The sequence below is a fragment of the Grammomys surdaster genome, unplaced genomic scaffold (assembly GCF_004785775.1).
Source record: "Grammomys surdaster isolate TR1022 unplaced genomic scaffold, NIH_TR_1.0 130, whole genome shotgun sequence".
NCBI lineage: Eukaryota > Metazoa > Chordata > Mammalia > Rodentia > Muridae > Grammomys > Grammomys surdaster.
Genome location: NW_021604588.1, coordinates 24,494,097 through 24,517,507, shown reverse-complemented (window position 1 = coordinate 24,517,507; position 23,411 = coordinate 24,494,097). Strand labels below are relative to the sequence as shown.

The window sequence follows — 23,411 nt, the reverse complement described above, 5'->3', positions numbered from 1 at the left end:
AAACTTTTTATGCTGTGAGTGTTGACATCCACAGTTCAGACCTCTATATGCAATTCTATACATAGCCATTGTTGAAGATTAATGTATCTGTTAATAAATTAAAAATAACGCAGGGTATATCAATGGAAGGGCCTGCAATATACATGTGCCTTTTTAAAAGCAAAAGTGAGGGAAACTCTTAGCAATGGGACTATAAGATCCCTGGTTTCTAAACAGTGCAGATGGCTTGTTTATCGGATGGTCATTTGTGGAATGTTGTCTTAGTCACCTTTTGAATTACCGTCCTACATCTGAGGCTCTTTCTGCTTTCTGAGAGTCATGATCTAAGGCAGAGGCCAGACACTTTGCGCTTTCCTGCACACCATAGGTCTTAGAGCTCCTGTCTTGAGATTTAGAGTCTGAACTGTCATGTGTGGATGGAGGTGAGACCCAGTGTGCAGCCCAGGAGTGGTGGAAGTGACACCCACTTTAAGAGAGAGGGGTCTTGGTCTGGAGCCAAGTTTTGGTCCTAAAAAGGCACCATTCAGTTCTGATAGGAAAATTTGTGAACAGTCCGTGACTACATTGCCTCCTAGCTGTCTGTGAGGTGGTTTAGGGAGTTGCACAGGCTACTGGGGTTTCCTTAATGAGTGCCTTTTGTGGTTATCTGGAGTACATGCTATTATTTATATGTATAGAAAGATAACTAAGGTAGCTGCTTACGTGATGTACAGGCAGATGCTGTGTTCAGCAGGGGGAGTGCATGATCTTCCTTGGGGCTTTGCCCATCAGCTGCATTGATTCCACACACCAGAATTAAACCAAATTGCAGCTATTTTTTGCATCAGCACAAGAGACTTCCTATGAGATGGAAAGGGCATGAGGTCGTGCACAGAAGCCCGGGGCTCTGGGCCGCCTGACATCTCTCTGCTGAAGTGATTTTTTTTGCTTAAGTCACTTCTGCTCGGGCCTGGATTTTTTTATTTATAAAATGAGAGAATTCTGCCAGATAAACTCTTAAGGTCCCTTCTGATCTCAGCAGCCTCTGATGAGTGGTGCTGGCGTGTCTAATATTAGCTCCTGTCCAGATCTGTGCCAGCCTAAACTCTGGCTGTTAATCCCATGTGGCTATTTAAATTCATGTTTATTACAATTCACTGAAGTTACCACGATCCTGGGATAGAATATGGAGAGTATATTTGGTTTCTTCCGCTGGATCCTAGCACAGAGCCCTTAAAACCTCTGTGGATACGCACACCAGGAGGATCTTGGTTCTGAGGCTTTTCTTTGAGCTCAATCTCTACATGGATTGGCCAAGACCTTTGTCACAACCTGAGCACCAGGAGTGGGACTCACTCCTGAATCCCTAAGAATTTCTGTGAGATAAATGCTTCTCTTTCTAATGAGGCAAAGTCTAATAGACTCACAGCCAGCCTCAGGATGGGGACCTGTTGCCAGGGGAACCAGACATGAGTGTAGAAGGTTTGATCTTGTCACCCCTAAGCCTGGCAGGAAGAAAACTGAGGATTTTGTTGTTCATGGCCACTGTGACACTTTCATAAAAGACCAAAGGAAAAGGCTTTTCATGTTAAGACAATATGGCCTATCACTGTGGGGGTGGGGGGTGGGGGGCTTGGAAGGTGGAGCACCCTGAAAAGGCTAGCAGTTCCCAACCCCTCCTTCCATGATTTATCTAAGAAGCCCTTCCCACTAGCCTTCTAGTGAACCTGTAAACATGTATAAGGAGCCCCGAAACTCCCCACTTCTGTGAGACATCTTGGAAAGTGAACTGAGACTCCTAGAGGTATTTGGGGATTGTCGGTGTTTAGCCAGTTACTCAGAATCACTAGGAAAACAGCCAGTGGCTTGTCTGCAATCTCTGAAGTGGGGCTGCCCTGTGGGACTGAGTCCCGAGCCTGTGATGTTTGCTCCTTCCATGTGTCTAGTTTCGGAATTAGAGGCTCAGTCATGGAGAGTCAGTTGCCCAGTGTGGGGAGCAGATCTCTTCCACGACTGCTCACAGAAGGATGCTGCATTGACGGCACCTCACTTAGTGGGACAAGCTCAGCAGCTCAGTGGTGAAGGCTGCATTTTAAGGGCTGAGCAGCCCTAGACTGCACATCCTGTTGGACAGTAGATAGGAATCATGCTCTCAGGGTTGGGGGACAAAGTGGGGCTTCTGCTTCCCCCAGAGAGGTGCTGAGCTTCTGTGCCTTGTCTAGCTGCCATTCGGATCATGAGCGAGCACTTGATAGTCACCTGGCTTGCCCCACACAGATACCTCCTCCCATGTTCCTAAACACTTTAATCCTGTTCTCACTCCTCTTAACTGTAGCTCAAGGACACATGCCAAAGCTTGATCAGGCCAGCTACCATTCTAGGTACTTGCAGAGAACAGGGTCAGTTCTTACATCCAAGACAAAGCAATCAAGGCAATGAACAAAGAGATCACACCAGGTAGTAATCAAACAAAGCAATAAAGAAAGTCCCCCAGTCACTGGGTCTGGGGGCTCATCAGGATTACTAAGACAAAAGGGAAGTCACACATTCCTTGGCTGTGTTTACTTTGATCCTTGCATTACCCTGAATGTGAATATTCTTATCTGAGCCTACTCCCTTGAGCCCAGTGACAAGTATTTGCCAGATTTCTATAAGTGATACCAAAAGCTCTCCACAAAAGCTGAACCTTGGAATTAGTCTAGAATTTTCTTTGTACTTTATATAGTTTCTTTTCTTGTTGCTACAGCCAAGCCCCCGACAAAAGCAATGTAAGAAACAAAGGCTTATCTTGGCTCACAGTCTGAGGATGTATACTCTTGGCTCACAGTCTGAGAAGGTACAGTCTTGGCTCATGGTGTGAGGAGATACAGTCTTGGCTCATGGTATGAGGAGGTACAGTCTTGGCTCATGGTGTTAGGAGGTACAATCTTAGCTCATGGTCTTAGGAGGTATAGTCTTCGCTCATGGTCTGAGGAGGTACAGTCTTGGTGCACAGTCTGAAGAGGTACAGTCTTGGCTCACAGTCTGAGGAGGTAGTCTTGGCTCACAGTCTGAGGAGGTATAGTCTTGGCTCATGGTCTGAGGAGGTACAGTCCACCCTGGCAGGGTGAGTCTTGGCTACAGGAGCTCCAGGAAGCTGTCACATGTCATGCTGCGTCTGCAGTCAGGAAGCAGAGAGAGATGGCTGCTGGTGCTCAGCTCACTTTCCCCTTCTTATTCAGCCCAAGATCCCAGTCTGTGGCATGGTGCTGCCCACAGTGAGGGGGTTACTGCCACCTTAGAAAACCCAATCTAGCAGTCGTGCCCCAAAGTTTGTCTCCTGAGGTGGTTCTACTGCCCATCAAGGTGACGACCAGTGTTAACCATCACAGAGTCCTGACCCATCTTATCTGTCATGACTCCTGTTAAATGTTATTGTATCTGCCCCTTTTTCTTCATCCTGTTGGAAACTCCTGACCAGGACCTCTTTTACTCTCTTACTGGCCCTCCATGTGAATCTCATCTGTAGTTCCTTCTTTGTTCCAGGACTTCCTTCAGTCCCTGCTAGGAGTGTTGACTCAAGTACAATTTAAAAGCAAACACAAAGCTGGTCTAATTAGTGCCTTGCCTTCACATCACGTCTGCAGCTTCCCCTATGCAGGTATAACTAGTAGCATCCCCCAGCTATCTCAGACCAGTCCTCTGTTCTCTGACAAACAGTCCTCATGTCTGGTTCGTTATTGCCTCTTGTTCCCACTTTGTCAGGTGACCGTAAAGGTCCTACTGTGTCATAGGACACCTGACTAAGGGATGGAGCTAGGGCTGGGGCAGGCCTCTGGGGAATGTTTACAAGGACTTTTGGGGTGACTGGTGTAAGGAAAGTATATTCAAACCCCATGGTAGGAAGAACACTATACATTCAACCACATCAAGAGATACCTTCAATTCAGAAGAGTCTTGAGGTCCATGAGGGTGTCCCAGGGGCCTGACTTTGACCCAGGAATGGAGAGACAAAACTTTGATGTAGCAGGCATGGGGGGTAGGGGTCTGCAATAGGAGCACAAGTGCTCATGGGAGCTTTGCCCAGAATTGGGTCTACCAAAGCCATCTGGCAGAATAATTATCTCACGGCCCAACTGCTGCTCATCCAGATATTGTGTGAGCTCACCCTCTTTACCCTGCCCCTCCTTTCTGCTTTATGTTGTCCAGAGTAGATTCTGTTGCTTTTAACTAAAAGCTCCTGAATAATGTGTGACTGTAAGCTTACACACGAAGTAGTGGAGTACTTCACTCTGCTCTCCCAGCAGCTCAGTGTTAAAGGGGCACATGGTCTCTGTTATATTACAAGACGAACAAACTTGGGAAAACTCCAGCTATGAAAAGTTCGTGCTAACTATGGCAGTCTTTGTAGCAGATGGGCAGATCACTCACCCATGCAGCTTTATCCAGAGCACAAGAAGATAAAAAAACAAAACAAAACAAAACAAAAAAAACCCATGATTCTCGTAATAGTGTGAGCATAGTTGAAAAGTTACAGCAAGTTCCTCGGAAGTAAGTATTTTAGTGTGTGCTAGCATTTGGCTTTAATGGTGCAGGTAATCTGACAAAAGGGAACTGGAGGAGAGAGGCAGCCGAGTTCTCAAGATGGGAAAAGAGAAAGCACTCGACTCTGCCTGAGCTTGAGTGGTGACTATAGGAGGAACGGGTGGGGTCACCTCTACATAAACAATGGGGACCATGCAGCCACCAAAGCATCTCCTGCAGGAGGACCTAATTGAAGACTGCTTGAGAGACCAAGGATTGCTGGCACAGACAATGCCAGCCAATCAGGAACTGCTGTTTAGAAGAGATGGTTTCTTAGGACCAATGGCGTGCAGGTGGAGGATGTTAAAGGACTTTGCATCAGATGAGCTTGCTGTGGTGTTTCTCACCTCCCCTAGGAGTCTGTGTTGTTGACTCTGTGCCACCTCACCTCCAACTCCCAAGGGCAGGTAGGGTCAGGCAGAAGGTGACCACAGTGCATGGATCCTTGCTCTGTGTTGTTTTCACACTAGGGGTCTGGAAGGACGGTGCTCACACCTGTGTCTGGGTGGGGGCCAGTGTTCACACCAGGATCTGGGAAGAACAACGCCCACACTGAGGTGTGATTCCCTTGACTGTGACTCTTGTGCTCCAAAGACTATGATGTACCTCTAGTGGGTCCACAGACAATAGGCAGTGGCTTTCCGTCATCTAGCACACTCCAAGAGTAAACTTCAGCATCAGGGGCTTTGATGGAACAATGTGTTAATATTCCAGAGGAGCAAATATGGACAATAAACTTCCCATTTCCCAGTTGTACGTGAACAGTTGAATTGTGTCTGTCATCCTAGAATATTTGTATTCAAAAGTATTTGTTAAACCAAACAAGTAGAGGCTCTGTATCCTTACCATGCAGACAGGTCACCACTGACGGGTTTGTAACTGGATTAGTGTTTACCCTTTTCCTCTGGTTTCATGAAGAATCCTTTCCAGTGCCGTGAACTCTAGTCAGTAGGGTTGATGACTCCAGTTAGGCAGCAGCTCAGTTTCTCCCTGTTCAGTGAGATAGGGAAGTGTTGTCTTCAGCACTAGGGCCTTACCTTCATTGTGGAGGACAGCTGAAAACCTTGGAAGTGGCCTGAGTCATTTGGGGATTTCCATGGGGCCCCTTTTTGCCAACGACTCAATTAGACGTAACCCATTCCTGGCACTGAGGTCTCCCTTGAGGGTAAGTGATGTCTGATAGAAGTTTGGGCTTTCCTGTTATTTGGAGGGGACTCCACTTAGATTTCTTTCATATATATATGAAAGGAAGCTCTCGCCGAGGCTTACCCCATCTCCCTGCCCTTTGGATTGTACCTTATTCAGTGGTTCCTTCAACAGTGCTCCACTTTCTTAACTGCTGGGGTTATGTGTGTGTACCACCATGCTGATAATAGAATTTGGGGAAATACATGAATACCTAGAATGGCAGTGCTGTCTGCTTCTTGGAGAGGAGGTCTACCCGTGGCTTCTGACTTTCAGCCATATTTGGCAGATTTGAGGAGAATGAGATTTGTGTCCTGTGTGTTTCAGCTCCCACTTAGTGCAGAGACCAGTCAGTGACAGGGGCAGGTGGTCTCCATGGAAAGGACGGAGCCCCGAGCAGGCTCTACACAGAAAGCAGGGCTCCTACAATGCTCTCCATAGGACCCCAAGGGAAGGTCGAACCTACAAAATGAAGCCACAAGAGAAAGAAAGAGCAATAGTTAACCCTGTGGCTGGCTTCACTTGTGACCAGGCCATTTGAAATGGAAACACTTAGAACCTGGGGCCCTGGCATCTGTTTCTAATTGAAAGATTACTTGCAGTCAGACTGTTTCAGAGTTCAGTTTGCATGTGTTTATGAATACTGAGCCTTTTGCAGTGCAATCCATTTTGGAAATTAAAATAGGTAATTATTTCTGAACCTTTTAATCATTTTTAAGCAAAATAATGAGCTGGCAAGCATTTAGCTGAGGAAGCTCATCTGATTACACAGGCAATGATTCTGTGGGAACGCGATGCAAGCAGACATTATCCCCCTTGGCTCCAGGGGTGAGGGTGAGGGCTCAACTCAACTCCTCTAGGTCCTGTGGTATTATGTTTTTACCTGATGTTCACAGACTTGAGTGTCTACTCCTGGCTTTTCTATGCCTTTCTTGTTCTCGGACATGTTACTTCCTGTTTCTAGGCTTTTGTGCCTCATTGGTAAAGTGTTTTACGATTTAAACAGCCTCTTTTAGCTCTGATTCTCTTTAACTGTAGGAGTCTTGCAGCTTGACTCAGGTGGACATGTTTTTCTCTCATTAGCACCTGAGCAACCCAGAACCATGGTCTTCTTCAGGTTCCTGGCAGAGCTTCCTTCCGTACTAGAGTCTGGCCACAGGCAGAAGACCATGAAGGTCCACGATAGGACAGGATGGTAGGGGCTTCTAGAGTATTCCATAAAATAGCTAAAGAAGAAAACAAACATTCATGGCCTAACCAGAAAGATAAGCCAGCTAGACATGCTTTTGTCCAGGCCTTCTGTAGCCATTGCAGAATGCACACGTGAGAGAAGTAGCCTACGGGCAGCGTGAGCAGATAACTTAAGGACTGTGTCTTAATCAACTAATGGGACTTTTGTTCGGCTTTTGTTTCCTGAGACAAAATATCTAGGATGTTTCTTTTCTTGCCAACCTTATCATTATTACTCTTTAATCCAATTGGTCGAATCACATCTTCCTGTCTAACAGGCCGTGACTTCCAGGATGACACTTCGTTAAGTTAAATTTCTTCAGAAACGCCAGCACTGAGAGGTGAAGTGCACACAGAGATCCGTCTCTAACCAGGAAGCTATCTGCAGTAGATGCCTGCTGGGAATGTGAAACTCAGTTTTCTCCAGTGGGTGTCACTGGGCATGGCCACACTACAGGCAGGCCTCATACCCAGGAGCAGCTGGCCAACACAACATACACACCATGCTTTTTTGTTTGCTTTTGGTAATTTTTGTCTTATTAACTTTCTTCTTTTTAGATTGTCTGCTTTGTTTTTTGATTTTTTTCCCCTTTATCTGGAGAGAGAAAGCATGAAGCTGAGTGGGGAGGAAGGTGGGGAGGAGCTGAGAGTTGTTGGGGGAGGGCAAAGAGTATGACCAAATGTATTGTCTGAAAAAAATATTAAATACTCATTTAAAAAGAAGTGTCTACTAAAGTGACCGACCGCAGAGCAATCCTTGACAGCTAAGAAGCTAGCACTGGGAGCTGGACCTAGTAAACATGGGGACTTCAAGGAGAGGTAGATGTCTCCAGTGAGGATGCTAGAGCCTCATTTCTTGGCCCTCCCAGAGTTCCCAGAATGCATTTCAGCATGACCAGGAGCAGGGCTTGGATGAGGCAGAGGTAGGACGCATTGAGAAGCTGACTGGTTTTTTTCTGGGACTCTGTGGCTTCAGCAGTTATGTGCCCCTGGACAGTTCAGGTGCCACACTGAGGGACAGTCATGCCCAGGAAAGCAGGCATTTCCAGAAACACACCATCCCTAGGCGCTGCCCCTGGCTAGGCGCTGCCCCTGGCTTGTGTGGAAATGTTTGTACTTACCTGAGGTTCACAGATGACATCTTCCATGTGCTACCCTTATGAGCCTCTGGGACAGCGTCTCACCGTTTACACAAAATGTCCTCAGAATTGTGTTGTCAAGGGCAGAGCAGGTCCATGAATCCAGCTAGCCATCATTGTTTTAAACCGAGCTCTGAGAGGGTCCTGTAGTCCTACCAATGAAATTAATTGAATCAGAGGTTTGGGGCTTCTCATAACCTTGGCTTTTTGTAGGAAGGAAATCAAGAATTTGATAATTTTGCTTTACTAAATTTTGTTAAACTGATGAGAAATCAATCGCAGCTCTTTTTTAAAAAATGAAATAAAGAGAAAAAGAAAAGACGCAGCTTAAATATCTCTGACCCCACACCACTTAGCATGGCATCTTCATGGAGAATACACATTGGTTCCCACATCCTTGTGGGCGGTAGACCAGAGGATGGGGAGCTGTGGGGGGTGGGGGTGGGGGAGCTAGGAGTATGGAGCTGCCCTGGAGAAGAGAGCATGCCGAGCAGGTGCTGGCTGCTGGCTCTCCACTAGGGGAGCCTCTCCATGCTGGTTACTCTGGTGTCTTACATGGCACTGGTGAGCAGCCTGCTGTGGTCCCTGGTGGGGCCTGACTCCATCCTGGCTCTGCTGGCTCATGTGGAGCCTGACGGTTTTCCCCAGGTTTCCTGCTGTGTCACTGCGCACGGGTGGCTTGTACACTCTAGTCATATTTAACTTCGGCTACCTGTTTGTCCACCCACCCACAGGGACTCTTCAGCCTGGGTTCATCTCTCTGTTTCCCGCCAGTGAGATACTCGCAGGACATGATGCTGGAGGCAGAGACATGGCTGAGCACTTGTGTTTTCTAAACTAGCCTTCTTAATCAGCCTCCTGCCTTTTGTGGGATTGCTCAGTTATGATGAGGTGCCAGGGAGAGGAAGTGGCTTTCTTTGCCTGTGAGCATGATGGCTACTGTGCACCTTACCCCAGGAGAGACCTCTCTATCCAGGCCAGAAGAGCATCCCTGGTTCAGGCTCCAGTCATGGTCTGCTGATGGGAGGCAATGCCTGGGTCATAGGGTCTTGTGAGGCCCAGGTCAGACGAGCTGTTTGTAAGTAGTCTCAGAAGTGAGTTCCTAATGCATTAGTGAATTCTTGTGTGTAACACTGTGGGCCAGAGCCTGGGAGATATGGCGGCCCTTCTTTCTACCCTCTGAGGCAGAAAAAAAAACCTCTCCCCTGATTTCAGGAGTGTAAGAGAACCATGTAGCTATTGTACATGTATTGATAAGCTGGTTGGTAGTTTTATAGATATTGGCTGGAGTTACTGGGGCTGAAGAGAAAAATGGAAAAGCACGAATGGCAGGCAATTCTGTCTACAGGTCACAATTTAGTCAGTCAGTCTGTCTGTCTCTATCTCTCTATGTCTCTGTGGTATATATGTAGTGTGATGTGCATGGTTGTATGTGGGGTGATGTGTGCGGGATTGTGTATTTATGTGTCTGGTGTGGTTGTGTGATTTGTATATGCATGGTGTGTATGTCGTATGGTGTGTTCATGTGCATCTGTGTGTACTATGGTATGTGTGCACATAATACAGTGTATGTGGTTATATATGAAGAGTAGTGTGTGTACTGCGAGGTATGTGTCCCTCCTGCCTTATACTGTACCTGTATGGAAAATGCAGCAAAGTTTCAGTTCAGAATCCCGGAATGGGGGAGAATCCTTGTGAGTTGCATAGCAACAAACATGGAATAGCAAACAAACATGGAATAGCAAACAAACATGGAATAGCAAACAAACAGGAATAACATGCCAAGCCAACAGCAGGAACCATGGGAACACACTCAGAGGGTCGAAGCCATAGCATGACCCTGAGCTCTGAATTACAGCCTGGGATGTCACAATTTAACCGTGGCCTTACTCGGCTTCCCCTCTGGAGATAGGGGCATGTTCATGGGCTTGTCAGGTTCTTTTACTGGATGTTGCTGGCTACCCACACACTAGTGACCAAGTAATATAGCCACCTTGATGTGGTGAAACCTTTCTCATGATGGGAGGAGGGTTTAGAGTTTTATAAGCTCCTTGGCACCCAGCTCGTCTATAAAGTCTGTGAGCGCCTAAAGGAGTGTTCTGTGGTGCTTGGACCCATCCTTGCACCCCCTACCCAGCCCAGACCTCTGGCCTCCTGTCATTTTTTGAGCTGTTTTCTACAACTGTCCCCACCGTACTGAGTTCTACAGGCCTTTACACTGGTCACTTTTTCATAGACTGTGGTACAGTACTTCTGCCCTACTTTCCACTGCTGGCTTGTATGCAGGGTATAGCCAGGCATACTGGGCTCTGCACCACTTGCAGTAGGGTGTGCGTGGCTTTGAGCATCTTCTTGATGCTAATTGAATTCTTCCTTCCTTCCTGTGCTGTGCTGTCCATTTGCTTTGGGGCTGGAAGACCCCCGGGGAGGGAACCATCCCTTCTCATGAGAGCTGGAGATTTTCTGTATCTCAATTAATAGCAAATTCATGTACCTGGTAATCGGGAGACTAGCAGAGATACGTGGCAAACAGTTACCTTACAAGAGGCCGTTTAAGCTATGTTTGCTGTGAAGTGGGATCTCAGCTTCGTCACTTGCACAAAACTTATTTTGGTCATATTCCTCTTCACTCCTAACTCTTCCCAGGGACACTTTGAGTTCCCTTCTGGCTTCATGTCTTTGTTTGTTTGTTTGTTTGTTTGTTTGTTTTTCTCACTCTGTGCTGCTCAAATTCTCATGAGCGTGGGATCTTCCGGGGACCACACCCTTAAAGGAAAATGTCTCTCCTTTCCCCTGTATCCATCATCTGGCAAGAGGCCCTCAGATAGGAGTGGGTACACATGAGCCCTTCCTCCTCTGTGCCACAGTGTGGTTGACTGTATTAACACCCAAGCACCACAAAGAGAGTCCTCTGATGAGGTCTGAAGTTGCACTAATCTATGATTTACAGATGGGAATTTAGAGAACAGTTAAATAGTATTTCCATTTAGCAAAATACAGTAGTAAGTTTATCTCTAGAGACTATGAGCTCCCCATACGTGGGTTTTAGGTAAGATTTATAGTACCAGACATATGTTCAGGGTGTTTCCTTCTGTGGAGTGGGTATTTAAAATAAAAGCAGTTGGTTACTCCTGTCACACCTACCGTTGCACCAATGGACATATGGGTCTTGTGCAGTGAAGATGTTTGCATATATGAATATGCAGAAGGATTTTTTTTCCTGAAAATCCTTGGGGGTGCCTGCTCTGCTGTTCCTTAGAGAATCATCTTGGTTATAAGGACCAGTGGGGTGATACTTTTAGCCATGTGACAACCTCAGGTTTACATTGCCACATCCAGCTCTACTGATAGATCTAGGTGCGGCCATCAGTCATGCGTAACTCTGATTTAACACCTGCCAAATGAAAGGGTCCTGGCAGCTAGATTCATCAAGAATTTTGGAATCGAGAGGATGCCATATTTGGTGAGTGAGACAGGAGAAAGGAAGCCACAGAAACTGTAAGTTGAATGGAATACAACTATTATTCTGGGAGAGGCAGGAACTCAGAGGAAGCAGAGGAGTTTATCACAGAGTAGAGAAAGTACTGGGGTCTGAAGAAGCAGGAGAGGGCTCGGTGGAGCAGAGTGGGTGTCTCTGTCTTTGTATTCTGTCTATTGCCCTTAAGGTAAATCCTCCCAGATGTGAGGAGGTATCTGTCCCTACCAGTGGAGGAAAGTATTTTGTGTAAGGTGCTTCTTAGATCACACCGGACTTGGGAAGTATGGCACCATGCAGCCTGTAATTGGAAAATTGTTGGAATGAAATAAAAACTATAAACCTGATAGTGGGGGCATCGGCTCCCTCCGTGGGACTCTCATTTGTCACTGACTGGTCAGCTAGAGACTGTCGTATTGACTTAGCTGTTCTAATAACACAGCCGCTCACACAGAGGCGTCTGGAGAAAACCGAGCAGTAAAGACCGTTGCCAGGCATCGTTAGTTCTAATTTAAGCAATAATCCTGTAATCATAAGAGATGTTCTGGAGCAGTCTCTCCCAGGTAGCATTTATCATTAGAATTATAATTGCAGTTTAGTCTAACAACAAATGTTGAAGGCTGTGAACATTTGGATCCTGTTGCCAAGGGAGATAATGGGGGTTATGCCTAATTGCCAGTGTGGTTTTCTTTAGTGGGACAACTAGCTGGTGTTTTTCTCACACATGCTTGTGCACTTGTGCACACACTTTGTGTATTGTATAGATACTCATGTTCTGTATGCTTGTTTCAGGGAGTAGTACTTTTAATAAAAATAAACTTTATTTAAAATGATCAGAGATTATCTGAGTGACCTTTCTAAGCCACAGTAAGGACTGAAACTAAGCACTGAGCCAGCGTGGGTGCTAAGAACCCAGCAAATGGTAGGTACTAAGCACTTAGCAATTGTAGCAAGTTTAGATACAAAGAATCTTAGAAAGCTGAGGCACTAAGAACCTAGCAAGCTTAGGCACTGACTACCTAGTAAGCTTAGAACCTGGTGGCTTTAGTTACTGTGTTTAGATAGGCCCTCTCTCCCCAGATCTTCCATTGAGTCCAGTGAAGAAAGCGTAAGGGTTTTATAGATGAGGGACTGTTGACTTTCCAGACTTGACAAGGCCTTACAGGTACAGAGGGCATGTCTGGGGACTCAACTCCGAGGTCCAGATCCCTCCAATGGGGTCTCTGTATCCCACTTGCTGTCTTTTCCGAGTAAGTCTCAGAGTGCAGGGGATCAGTGAGTTTGTCCAGCAGTTGCACAAGAAGGTACTCAGGGATGAGCCATGCTGAGGAGAATTCTGGGAGTTTCCTGAGAAAAATAATGGCTCAGTTGAATCAACAGTATGTGACTTGGAGCAAATCTTATCTCCTACTTAAGCTTCAGTTTGTCTGTCTGTAAAACAAGTGGCAGTGGCCATGTGCCCTCGCTGCTTGGGTTCATCTAAGCAAGCGAGTCTGAGGGAAACAGACTTGTTTCTTGTTTATGCCAGGGGTCTGACTGGGAAGGAAAAACTAATATGCGTAGTTCTGAAATATGATGTAGCCAAAAGTAGCGTCCTGTGGCAAGCCCAGGAAGCGGGCTGTGCCACACACAGCACGGCTTCAACCGTGGTTTGGAAAAGGGTTACCAAACACTCTAGTCTGTTTGTGAGAACGTCTGTCCTCACATTTTCGTGGCAAACACTTCACCACTGAGCCATCTTCGAAGTCCCAAGGTGACAAACTTGAGCTGATCCATGAGACTCTTCCTGGCCCCACCCTGACCTCTCCTGCCAATCAGGCTCTGTGCATCCCCGTTCTGTATCCAAGCTTAGGACTTCTCTTATGATTCTTTGAACACAGGCTTTCTCTCTGCACATAAGCTGTCCCCTGTGCATAGCCCACTGTCTGTTTCTTGCTTGTTTAATATGTTTTGTCTTTAGAGGCTCAGCACAGTCTTTCTCAGGAGGGTCTTTCCCAGCCTGTAAAGTCACATGCTCTGCTCTGGGTACTTTCCTCCAGATCCAATGGTCTTCAGGGCCTCATTGCGGCTTCCCAGTTTTCGTGAAATGATGCTGTTGATTGTATTTCTTATTGAATTGGAAGCTCTGTGCAGCTTAGGCCCCATGCTTCACTTGCAAGACGAGCACTGCGTCTGGCCCTCCAGCGGCTCCCCCTGATGTCTGTCTGAGGGCATGAGGATGCTGTCTTCTCACCAAGCTCTTTTCTTTCTTCTAACTCTCACTAGCTGCTTCATCTTAAGACTGGACAGTTCTTACCCATCCTAATTCCTCAGAAACTCAACTGACAGATACAGCTGCCTCCTTCCCATGTCAAGCACTAGGGAACATCCTGGCACTTGACATAGGCGGCCAAGGCCTATCAGAACGTCACCTGAGTGCTAAGGGATGTGGATAAATGACAGGTGACACACAGAAGCAAGATTACCAATGCAGCACAGGAAAGCCAGGGAGTATGTCAGGGGAGGTGATGAGCGCAGATGTCCACACCAGCCACTGATGTCCCCAGGCTTGTGGATAAGGGAGAACTCTTGTTGGGGGGAAGCAACAGGCATAGAGGTCTAGAGATGAAGAGAGGCATGTGGGTTTAGGAAGTCAAGGTCCGATGTAAGCACGTGAAGTCACGTGGTCAGAGGACAGGCCAGATGGGAGGATCCTGAAGGACCAGCTAAGGAGCCAAGCCAAGGCTTGGTCCATTCACAGTGAGGTGGATCTGTTTGCCTTCATATACAGGATTAACTGAGTCTAGCTTTCTATTAAAATAGTAATTCTGCATTGGTGTAGGAAGTGTGTGCGGCTTGGGTGGTACAGATGTAGCACAGAGATGCATGAAGTAGTGGGATAGTAACTGTGAGAAGTACCCGAGTCTTCCTCATGAACGAGAGACTAGGAGAATGGGACCATCCAACAGCCACCCTGAAAGTCCAGGTGCCTGGGCTTGGCAGTGAGGCCTTAGTTGGTAAGAAAGAGGAGAGTGAAGAGCCCAGGTGGCTTTTTTTGGTAGCATGGTAGGACCATGCTGCTAGCAGCTAAGGCCACCGGGGATCCTTCCACATGGTGGCAGATGGCTTACTAACCAGGAGTCCTCTGGGTAGGTCAGAATGTAACAGACACAATTAAATTTCATAGTCCTCTGCTATTTATTATTGTTGTTGACAGGAACAATTTGAAGGAGGAGGAAGGGTTTGCTCTGGCCCACGGTCTGAGAGGATTCAATCTAACACAGTGGGCACAGCATGGTGGGAGCCAGGCTCCTAGCTGTGGGAGCTGGTTACATCTCACAAGGTGGCAGTTAGGAAGCAAAGGGGTCATGATATGACCTCTAAGGCCCACCCCTGGAACCACTCACCATCGCCAGTGTGAGCTAAATCATGGAGGTGGGGATCTCAAGTGCGTGAAAAGTTCAGCAGATTGGCTTCCAAGCATCAGGTGTCACCAGCGGCTCAAATATGAGCTACTTATCTAGGCTGGGTGTAGATCACTGTATGGTAAGGTGGTGTTTGCATGAAGCTGAGCCTCAGAATGTTCTAGAAAAGATGCTGAGGAGAGAGCTGTGGGGTTTGGGCTCTCATCTGACACTTGTCTCAGAGCATTGGGTCTTCCAAGTCTCCTCTGTCTTCAAAGTGTTTGCCATTCTGTCCTCTGCACCCATGCATGGACACCAAGCAGGAGACTGGGGGAAATGCCCAAGAATGCTTGAGAAAAGGGGTTGGATCACCAAGGGCAAGCAAGCAGCTATTAACTTCAGTCTGGTTTTGCCCTAGAAGTATATGCTGGGCAGACAGGAGGAGTGCTTCAGGGGCTCTGGGCTGTGGTGATAAGGATAAGTCCTTTGAATGAATGAATGAATGAATGAATAGCAACCAGAACCCAAGCCAGGGACCTGGAGGAGGAACTTGGGATTATGGTCAGTTTAGTGAGGCAGATGGATATAGAAGGTGGGGGATGGGCACCCATCTGAGCCTTGATACTCCTGGCATATGCAAGCTCTGATTCTCTTTGGAGTTTGGGGCATCAGGTATTGGCCAAATGCAGATGCCACTCCCAAGCAGGTAGGTACTATGGTCAAGATAATGTTGGTTTAGTGCCTGGACAACATTTCTGGGTCATAGAGGGCATTGTCGGATACTGGGTAAAAATATGGGCACAGAGAAGGGGGGTAGGGGAGGGGAGGGACTCTGGGAGGGAGGAATCAGGAGGGAGGGCAGTGTTTGGGATGTAAATCAATCAATCAAACAAACAACAAAACCAATAACAACAAAAAACATGGGCACAGCCCGACTCCCAGATTTCATATTCTGTTACATACTCACCTGTGCCGGTCACCTATGTCTTTGTGTCTCAGGTTGTTTGTTTGCCAACAGCAGGTACACTGTAGTAGGGACTGTGATATCTCTGTGAGGACTCAACAGCATCGTGCTGTCCCTGAATGTGATGAGTGTCAGGGGCAGCTCTGCTTATACACTGAAGGCCTACCATCCTCTTAAGAGTTGGTGCTTTCTCTTCTGTGATCTCCTCGAGCCCTGGAATGCTGGGGGTGGGGTGGGGAGGCGTCTTATTTTCAAGCCCCACAGCGTTGGGCACCAGAATGCCCCATCCAGCAGGGCATTAAACAGAGGTCCGAGGAGATCACCTGAAAGAGAGAATGGGGAAACAGGCAGACGCAAAGAATCACCATTTGTCTATAGTCTGATCAAATCGTAATTTTTGCTTTTTCACACAGGGGTTATATACACACAGAGGCAGGATGTGGGGAAGGGGATGACGCAGGAGCGTAGGTGTTCAGGGGGAGAACAGGTATCTTCCAGAACAGGGTATCAGCTGGGTGAAGGTTCAGGGGACAGGTCACTATGACTCCGCCTACGATTCACTTGTCCTTATCTAAGTTGGTACTATCCACCAAGGGTACCCAAGGTCTATGACTATCCACAAGACCTATGACTACATGTCTTTATCCAGGCTGGTAAATTTCCACCAAAGCTGCCTGTTTACAATATTTTATAGCCATCTGTTTCAGTGTTTTTCCACAGAGACCCAAGACTTTGTGTTAGCAAGCTGACTTAGGCCTATTGCTGATTTTAGGCCTTCAGTGTATAAGCAGGGCTGCCCCTGACAGATGAGGGAGATGAGGCCACACTGTCTCTGTTCAAACTGAGCTGAGGCTTCTAGAATAAATACTGAGGCCTTTTGGGATGTCAACTGCACATGAAGAAGGTAGAGAGTGGTCCTGGTGGACTATGGCCTCTTGGAATGTTAATTGCATTCAAGGACTGGCAGAGACTGGTCTTGGGATGTCAGTTTGCACATGAAGGAGTCAGAGAGTGTATTTGTGTGAGCATATCAGTCATTTTTCTCATTCTGTGACAAAATCCCTGACAAGCATCTTAAGGGCACAAGGGTTTGTTGTGAATCACATTTGAAGGGGGCACAATCCATCATGGAGGGCAAGGTGCTGCAGCAGGAGAATGAGGCAGACACACACCTTGCATCTGCTGTTGGCAGAGAACAGGAAGTAGAGCCAGGCTATAGAACCTCAAAGCGCCATTTCCATCAATATCCCATCTCTGGAAGTTTCAACAGCCTTCCCAAACAGCACTGCCCAGCTGAGTATTCAAGCACAGGAACCTGTGGGGGCAGCTGACATTGAAACCACACAGTAGAGAGTTGTATTCAGAGTCTGTGGTCTCCTGTGATTCACAGCCATCTGGCAAAGCTCCCCAAACTCTGGAAACTATAAGAGGGAGAATGTAGGAAGGGGTAGGACAGTGTTTGGCCACATTAGGCCTCATTCCTCCTCCCACCCCCATACAGAGAGCTGAATGGAATATGCTCTGGCCACTTTATGACCCTGTCATGGGATAAAAAAAAAGAATATTGTTTGAAAAGATTGAGATCAAGAAATGGATTAAATTATTTTATCAATTATTGATGATTAATTATTTAATTTTATTATTGAGTTATTAGTATAATATTAAACCTGCCTTCTTAGAAAACACAGTGCTATCCCAAGACACATGCACCAAAGTCTCATAGGACCACATCAAGGGACATTTTTGTCTACAGCATGCTGACTCCACCTGCAAGTTTTGTTCAGTTGGCAAACGTGTTTACTCCTCTACTCCTTCCAGCCCAGCTTATGTCTCTGCTCCTTCCTGAAGCACAGGCAGATCCTTTTTTCTGAAATCTCTCAGCTACCTGCTGAATCACTCTTCCACCAGTTTGTGTTTCTAAGTACAGTGTAAACAACGTGGGGCTCAGAGCTGTGGCTGGTTAATACTTGGGTGTCTAATGATACAAGAGGAAGTGAAACTCACAAAGCTCAGGAAGTTGGAGAAGCATGGTATAGCTAGCGATTGGTCTGTGAATTGGCTCTGCCTTTACCCAGTGTATGTTCTTGGTGAGTTACTCCATCTTTCCGAACCTCTGTTCTCAGTGGTGAAGTGGCATTGTGGATGCCAACTGTGATACATCCTAAGTGCTCTAAAGTAAGACACTGTCAAGGAGTGGCTAAAGCCATGTTGGGCAAGAGCTTCCAAAGAAGGCTAGGGAGATGCTCAGCCAGAAAAATGCTTGCCATACAAGCCTAAAAACCTGAGTTTGGATCCTTTAAGTCCATGAAATAAAATCCTGGATGTGGTGGAGACAGGCAGAGCCTTGCAGCTCACTAAGCAGCCAGCCCTGTCCAGCCCTGTCCAGCCCTGTCCAGCCCCGTCCAGCCCAGCCCAGCCCAGGAAGTTCAGTCTAGGTCAGTGTGAGACCTTGTTTCAAAAACCAATATGGTTGGTGTCTAACCTCAGGTTGACCTCTGCTTTCCACATGTGTATATACATACATACGTGTACACACATATACACACGAACACACACATATGTGAAAGTTTGAATGAGAATGGCACCCAAAGACTTATGTATTTGAATACTTGGTTCCCAGTTGGTGGAACTATTTGGGAAGGATTAGAAGGTGTGGCCTTGTTGGATTAGGTGTGTTTCTGGGGGCTAACTTTGAGGTTTCAAAACCCTCACCACTCCCAATTGGTTGTCACATGTACCTGTGAACCAGGATGTAAGCTCTCAACTACTACTCCAGCACCATGCCTGCCCACATCTGCCGTGTTTCCTGCTATGATGGACACAGAATCTAACCCTCTGGAACCATGAGCCTTAAATAAAATCCCTTTCTAAGTTGCCTTGGTGTCTTAGGGTTTCATTGCTGTGAATAGACACCATGACCATAGAAACTCTTATAAAGGTAAATATTTAGTTGGGACTGACTTACAGTTTAAGAGGTTCAGTTCATTATCATCATGGTGTGAAACATGGCAGTGTGCGGACAGACATGGTGCTGGAGAAGGAGCTGAGATTTCTTCATCTTGCTCCACAGGCAGCAGAAGGAGAATATGTGGTACACTAGGCATAGCTTGAGCATAGGAGACTTCAGAGCCTGCCTTGACAGTGACATACTTCCTCCAACAAGGCCACACCCACTCCAACAATGCCACACTTCCTAATAGTGCCACTTTCTATGAGTCAAGCATTTAAACACTGAGTCTCTGGGGGCCATACCTATTCAAACCACCACATTCACTCCCCAGCCCCCAGTGGCATGTAGCCATACCTTAATGCAGAAATGCATTCAGTCCGATTTCAAAAGTCTAACAGTCTCAAACTTCTTTAAAAGTCTAAGGTCTTTTCTGAAATTTATACAATTTCTTAACTGTAGCCTCTTGTAAAATCAAAATAAAAAGCAGATCACATACTTCCAACATATGATGGTACAGGGTATACATTGCTGGTCCAAAAGGGAGCACAGTGAGGAAATACTGGACCAAAGCAAGTTTGATAATCAGCTGGGCAAACTCCAAGCTCTGCATCTCTGTATGATGTCAAAGCACTCTTCAGATCTCTCATTCCTTTCAACTTTTTGTTATTGTTTTGTTTTTTTGGTTTGGGGTTTAGTTTTTCCAGACAGGGTTTCTCTGCATAGCCTTGTCTGTCCTAGAACTAGCTGTGTTGACCAGGCTGGCTTTGAACTTAGAGATTCACTTGCTTCTGTCTTCTAAGTGCTGGGATTAAAGGCATGTGCCACCACTGCGTGGAAGGTTTTTTTTTTTTCTTTCAAGTTTTGTTGACTGCAACACACTTTTCTCTGTCTTGGGCTAGCTCTACTCCCTGTTAGCAGCTCTCCTGGGAAGGTATCCCACAGCTGTAGCATTTCCAGCATCTTGGACTCTCCAATATAATCCAGGCTTCATCTTCAGAGCTTCAATGGCCATTCCAGGCCTACATGCAGGGACACCCTGACATACACCACTCTCAGCAGCTTTCCTTAGTCACAAAGGGAGACTCTATAATTCCTTTCTTCCATCCTTGACTCTGAAGCCAGAACCATATGGGTGAAGCTGCCAAGTTCTGCTGTTTGCTGGGGGTGGGAACATGGGCCCTTGATCAATTACATCTTCACCAGCTTTCTGTTTTTGATGGTTTCCTTCACTGCCTAAGCTTGGCTGTCCTGGGACTTGTTCTGTAGATATTGGCTAGCTTTGAACTTAGAGATCTGGCAGCCTCTACTTTCTGAGTACTGGGATTAAAGACATGTGCCACCACCACACCCGGACTGAAACGGTTCTTTAACTCCTTTTTACAAGTTGGAAGTTTAGCTGGATGGGGTCTTGCCCTGAGGTCACCACTCTCTCTATCCATTTCTTAATCTGTTTATCTCCTTAAGCACACACAGGACTAAGTAAGGTTCATTCTGCTTCCTGGTTCCCCTTTTCTCTTCACTGTACATTTTGTATTTTTACGTGCTTAGCTTGCTCCTTTTCATTATAAATCTTCTTAAGAGCGAACACTAGTAACCATAAGACAGAGTCACTACTAGGCTGTTTTCAAGTTTCCTCTGCCAAGGCAATTAATTCAAAACTCTCTAATTTAGCCCTAGGCAAACTTTTTGGACAAGGGCAATAAGCAGCCACATTCTTTGCCAGAATATCATAAGAACAGTCTCTAGATCTCATGCTAACATTCTTCTCCTTTGAAGCCTCTTGAGCCAGGTCCCCTCAGTGCAAATCACCCTCAGCACCACTGCCTTTCATGTTCCCACCAGTAAGGCTTATTAAGCCCTGCTTAAAGCATTCCACTGCTTTCCTAACTTAAAGCCCCAGTATTCACATTCCTCCAAATGAACACATGGTCAGGCCTATCACAGCAATACCCCACTCCTGATACCAACTTCTGTCTCAGGTAGAAGAAACATCATGACTATAGAACACTTGAGATGGCTTAAAGTTCAGGAGTTCATTATTGTCATGGGAGGAAGCATGGCAGTGTGCAGGCAAACATGGTACTGGAGAAGTTGCTGAGAGTTCTACAACTTGGTCCACAGGCAGCAGAAGGAGACTTGTGTGTCACACTGGGCATAGCTTGAACAAATGAGACCTTAAAGCCTGGCCCACAGTGACACATTTCCTCTAAAAAGCTCACAGGTCCTTACAGTGCCACTCCCTATAGGCCAAGCTTGCAAACACATGAGTTTATGGGGGCCATTCCTATGCAAACCACCACATTTGGTCATGGTGTCTTATCATAATAATATAAAAGTAACCAGGACACAGACCTTTCAAAGATGACACAGATGGGCACAAATGCCTAGGTGGTAAAGGGCTCTGTATTAGCTAGTGTTTGGTTTGCAAGAGTCTCCTCTAAGTTTTTCCCAGAGACTGCTGGCAGATGTCAGCCCTGTGCTCTTCCTTAGTGCTGCCTTGCCATTATGTGGAATGATGAGAGTGAGTGAAAGCCGGAGTCCCCAGCGTTGCCTTCACCCGGGAGCATGCAGGGAACACCTGCAGAGACCAAGGGCACAGGACTCTTGAAGTCACAGAGCCACTGATGGGACAGCAAGGCTTCTCCATATCATCGACTTCTGTCTCATCCAAATATGGTCATGCCAAAATGCATACACGTTCTGGGGACCCTGGCTGTCAGAATTCTCTGGGCCCTGCATCACTTTGGAGATGTCTCATGTTTAGTGATTGACTGTTCTGAACATCAAGCTTATGTAGTTGAGACTAAAAAAGAATCTGTCTAATAAATTTCTTAAAAGCAATCTTTAGAAGACTGCTGGGAATTTGCTATCTGCATTTTTAAAACTAGTTCTGAGTAAAACTTTGAGGCTGGGCTTTGGTTCTGGAGACCAAGCCACGGCAACTTTAAGGAGATTAATGTTGTCCTCATTGTTGTTCAAGATAAAACTTTATCATCCCCAGGAGCCACTAAATCAAAATGCCAGGAATCCTCTTGCTTATAAATTTATTGGACCAATTCTTTTTTAGCCTCTGGTTATAGCCATTTAAAATTTTAAATGTCACAGCAGCACCAACAAAGGATTTATAGAGGGAACACAAATTGTGTTATCTGACCCAGCCTGCTTTGGTAGCCAGGGTACCTTGGAGAGAAGCCTTTGCCTTTCAGTAGACATGGCCCCTTGCAAACCCAGGCTCATGGCAGCCTAGCAGTGGTGAAGGTTTTCAAGGAGAACCTGACAGTTTTACTCACACTTGAGGCCATTGGTATTGTGCTTGGGTTGTCATTTTTCCATAGTGGATGAAGTGAGTCTGATAGGAAAGGTACTGTCTCTACTGACAACCAGCTACAGCGACAAGAGTTGAGTTCTCTCCCTTCCTTTCTGCCTCAGAATCCATGTGCAAGTGAGTTGGGGGGCTGGACGCTTGTCACCTTCTCCCTCTAGGTTGGTTACAGACATGGTTGCCTCCAGAGGTGCATCTTCTTTGGATGAGGTAGCTCTTTGGGACTGGGGGCAGTTTCTGAAGGTTCTACAAAGCCAGCTCTTCACCAAGACAGTAAGCAGAACCTTGAGCTTGCCTGGTAACATGCTGATGTACCATGCTGTTCTCCCTTTGAGATGTCTCAACTGGCTTTCTACCCTCTACTTTCTTCGGGGTCTGATATCTGTGTTCCTGTGGCTGTCTGCCTCTCTATTGAACTACGAGGGCAGAAAGTATGTCTCCTTCATGCGATACCACAGTGTTTAGTGCAGTATCTGGTCTTGGTGAGAGTGTGAGGGTTAAAGGCAGTTCTCCAAGGGGCTCTGCATCATCTGGTTTCTGTGCATCTCCCTGTCCCGGGGCTTCAGAATGAGGGGCTAGCTAGGGAGAGGAAGGAAGGAGAGAGATATAAGCTATGAATACTTCTTTCTCCCAGGACCGCCATGGCTGCCAGGGGAGTGGAGGGCAGGACTGGCTTGTAGTAAGAACAGTTGCTTTCTTGAAGGGCCGTGGCTGGACTGTGATGTTGTGGCCTCTATGCTCCTTTCTTTAGCTGCTTGGTCCCTTCCTCACGCTCTGCCTTAGAGGCTTTGAAAAGTTGGAAGCCTACGAGGCTAGGTAGCTTCCCTCGTCTCAGGAAACCCCCAGATGAACAAGAGGACATTTTTTTTCTTCTGTTGAGGTGCTTCTGGGATCCTGGGAAGATACACACGTGCATGAAGGCAGGAGAGAGGCTATAGAGCTTAAGAGTCAAATGCAGCTAATCCCACCCAGTAGCACCCATCTGTGTGAGGGCATCACGGTCTCCCTGAGGCCTCTCCTCTGCCTATTGAACACAGCCTCCCAGGGCAACACTGTCCTCTGAGGCAGCAGGAAACACTTGTCTTTCCAGGCCTGTTAGTCCCCTGCAGTGTGAGCTTCTCCACCCTCTGCTCAGCAGGCGTAGGCTTCATCCTCTCAAGCCTGGGAGGAGCTCAGAGCTGTTCAGTACAGGCATCCCCAACACCTCCTCCAGTGTGCCAA

The 23,411-nt window shown here is 46.7% G+C and overlaps 1 protein-coding gene across 1 annotated transcript in view; it reads left to right on the top strand.

The window, feature by feature from the left end:
* Hhat (hedgehog acyltransferase) overlaps positions 1-23,411 on the top strand; it is a 238,387-nt gene that overhangs the window by 118,214 nt on the left and 96,762 nt on the right. The gene's annotated exons all lie outside the window — the stretch shown is intronic.